At 41.1% G+C, this 3,759-nt stretch overlaps 1 protein-coding gene across 8 annotated transcripts in view; it reads left to right on the top strand.

Annotated features, from left to right (window-relative positions):
• The first annotated feature begins 3,078 nt into the window (after positions 1–3,078).
• stat1a (signal transducer and activator of transcription 1a) overlaps positions 3,079–3,759 on the top strand; it is a 36,096-nt gene continuing 35,415 nt past the window's right edge. For 5 of the 8 annotated variants that reach the window (XM_079807537.1, XM_079807535.1, XM_079807539.1 and 2 more), the window contains exon 1: positions 3,079–3,280. The gene's annotated coding sequence lies outside the window, so the exon portion shown is untranslated. The remainder of the gene's footprint in view (positions 3,281–3,759) is intronic. The other 3 variants (XM_079807541.1, XM_079807542.1, XM_079807540.1) reach the window with 1 other exon arrangement.

Here is a 3,759-nt window from a genome sequence, read left to right as displayed (position 1 = left end):
TATATGAAAAATACGGCTTAAAAAAAAAAAAAATGAAGTATTAAGACATGTTATACTGCGCCCCATAAACCACCCCTTTAAAGGAACACGCAGACTTTTTGGGACTTTAGCTTATTCACCGTATCCCCCAGAGTTAGATAAGTCCACACACACCATTCTCATCTCCATGCCATAACTCTGCCTGACGCACCACCGCTAGCCTAGCTTAGCACAAAGACTGGAGGTAAATGGCTCCAGCTAGCCTAGCTTAGCACAAAGACTGGAGGTGAATGGCTCCAGCTAGCCTAGCTTAGCACAAAGACTGGAGGTGAATGGCTCCAGCTAGCCTAGCTTAGCACAAAGACTGGAGGTGAATGGCTCCAGCTAGCCTAGCTTAGCACAAAGACTGGAGGTGAATGGCTTCAGCTAGCCTAGCTTAACACAAAGACTGGAGGTGAATGGCTCCAGCTAGCCTACTGTTCAATAAGTGACAAAATATTTTTTATATATTTTTATATATTTTTCCTATTTACATGTTGTGATGTGTGTAGTTACATCGTGTACTAAGACGACGGAAAATGAAAAGTTGTGATTTTCTAGGCCGATATGGCAGGAACTATACTCTCATTCCTGCATAATAATCAAGAGCTGTGAGCCGCCCCATGAGTGCAGCGGCGCAATGATATTACACAGCGCCTGAAAATAGGCTAACTTCAGTCAACATAACCAACGTGACAACCTGCTCACACAGAGTGTGTTGGGGACTATTTTCAGGCGCTGCGTAATATCATTGCACATTATTTTGTCACTTATTGAGCAGTAGGCTAGCTGGAGCCATTTACCTCCAGTCTTTGTGCTAAGCTAGGCTAGCTGGAGCCATTTACCTCCAGTCTTTGTGCTAAGCTAGGCTAGCTGGAGTCATTTACCTCCAGTCTTTGTGCTAAGCTAGGCTAGCAGTGGGTGCGTCAGACAGAGTTATGGCAAGGAGATGAGAATGGTGTGTATGGACTTATCTAACTCTGAGGATACAGTGAATAAGATAAAGTCCCAAAAAGTCGGCGGGTTCTGCCGTTTTGTCAGACAAAGCAGTCAGGAGAGTTAGTAGATTAACGTTGATGGACTTAAACTTGAAAAACGGTCTGTACTCGACCCTACTCAACCCTCTTCAGAATCCTATGGGTCAACGGCTCTGGCCGAGCTGTGACATAAACGAAACGCTATTGGCTATTTTTAAAAAGGGGAGGAGCTGTTTAATATGTCCCGCCCTGTGTTCCTGTTTCAGTGGAAATTACATCAACACATTGAATAATGTTGCGCCCTTTAGTCGGCCTTTAAATTCATACACTCTAAAAAAAAAGGTTCTATACGGCACCAAAAATGGTTCTTGGCTCGTAATCATGGTGGAATATTTTTTAGTACTATATAGCACCAATTTTGGTGCTTCAGTGGTGCTTCAGTGGCTCTTCAGCGGTTCTTCAGAGGTGTTATATAGCACATTAGTCAAAGAACCGGTGAAGAACCTCTGAAGAACCGCTGAAGAACCACTGAAGAACCAAAATTGGTGCTACATAGCACTAAAAAAGGTTCCCCTACACTCAAAAAAAAAAAAGGCTCGTAATCATAGGGGAACCTTTTTTAGTGCTATATAGCACCAATTTTGGTGCTTCAGTGGTTCTTCAGCGGTTCTAAAGCGGTTCTTCACCGGTTCTTTGACTAAGGTTCTATATAGCACCTCTGAAGAGCCGCTGAAGAACCACTGAAGCACCAATATTGGTGCTATATAGCACTAAAAAAGGTTCCCCTATGATAACGAGCCTTTTTTAAAGAGTGTATATAAATTACCTTAGTCAAAGAACTGGTGAAGAACCTCTGAAGAACCGCTGAAGAACCACTGAAGCACCAATATTGGTGCTATATAGCACTAAAAAAGGTTCCCCTATGATAACGAGCCTTTTTTAAAGAGTGTATATAAATTACCTTAGTCAAAGAACTGGTGAAGAACCTCTGAAGAACCGCTGAAGAACCACTGAAGCACCAATATTGGTGCTATATAGCACTAAAAAAGGTTCCCCTATGATAACGAGCCTTTTTTAAAGAGTGTATATACATTACCTTAGTCAAAGAACTGGTGAAGAACCTCTGAAGAACCGCTGAAGAACCACTGAAGCACCAAAATTGGTGCTATATAGCACTAAAAAAGGTTCCCCTACACTCTAAAAAAAAAAAGGCTTGTAATCATAGGGGAACCTTTTTTAGTGCTATATAGCACCAATTTTGGTGCTTCAGTGGTTCTTCAGCGGTTCTTCAGCGGTTCTTTGACTAAGGTGCTATATAGCACCTCTGAAGAACCGCTGAAGAACCACTGAAGCACCAAAACTGGTGCTATATAGCACTAAAAAAGGTTCCCCTATGATTACGAGCCAAGAACCATTTTTGGTGCCATATAAAACCTTTTTTTTTTTTTTAGAGCGTAATGCAGAATGACAATAAAATATTCCCTAAGCGGGTGCACCTTTTACCCTCTGAAGGGTCACTTATTAATAGATCTTTCAGAGTTTGCACATAATTACGTCTTTTACTGAAAGTGATCTACAGTGGCTGGAGACCTCATGCAAATGAGGGGGGGGGGGGGGGGGGGGTTATCTTCTGATCTAAAGACAAGTTTTGGAACAACCATGCCACTATATTAGTAGGCTAACAGGATGGAAAGTGGGGAAATGCTACATATAAAATAAAATGCAACCAACCATTGCTTATCAAGTTTTAAAAGGGAGGAGAATGCACTTTCCTACACGATTGCAATGCAGCAAATGAGATGAAACTTAACCTTATTTGACCCCACATTCCATGCACTATTGATGGTCACTCTTAAAACACAAAAGCTTCTTATAAAACACTATAAAGCTGATCATGACATGCACTGCTCGCACAGTTTTTACGCAGTAATGATATATTCTCTAGTGTACTACGCAGTTTCAGTTTCTTATAAATCACGTGGGCTGCGCTACAACGTTGGTCCAAAATTCCATCCACGTCAGAAAAGACAGCATGACGCGCTGATAGGCTAGTGCATACGCCACAAACGACATTCTGCCCGCTGATTGGTTCATCGAGCTGTCAGTCAAACACACACACACGCGTGCAACTCGCGCAGAAGTCGTACATCTACTGGAAATGCAATAACAAATCGACAATAACAGGGAACTTACATGTTCTTCCGTGTTATTCTTCTGCTGAAGACGACATATTAAACACACATCTGCGGATTGTTACTTTAACCGTGTTTGGATTACATTTGGGGGTGAGTGACAAAATAATAACTTTAATTTCCGCATTCAACATTTTTTTTTTCTGCTGCTTGACAAATTACAGGAAGTTTGATCTCACGTTTTGATTAATGCGCGATATTATCATCATAAAGAATATAGCCTCACATGCTATTTGAGGATTTGACTATAAAAGGCCTTTACACACAAGGCCAAATGTAAACGGAGCTATTTACATGTGCATGTGTTCATGCTATTCTGCAATGCTTAAAAATAATTATTACATCTTTCAATAACTATGTCAATACTATTGTTGTTATGGATTGATTCCAAGTCATACCGAAGGATAACAATAGTTGAGCATTAAAAACACCCATGCATGCACCCACCCACATGTTTACCAAAGCTGAATGGGACACACCACACACACACACAGACGTCTACTGTATTTATATAAAGCCTCTAAAAATTATTTATACAAATACTGTCAAACCCTACCCTTCACACACTTGCG

Source organism: Gobio gobio (assembly GCF_949357685.1).
Source record: "Gobio gobio genome assembly, chromosome: 24".
Classification (NCBI taxonomy): Eukaryota; Metazoa; Chordata; class Actinopteri; order Cypriniformes; family Gobionidae; genus Gobio; species Gobio gobio.
This window is presented reverse-complemented; position numbering and strand designations above follow the sequence as displayed.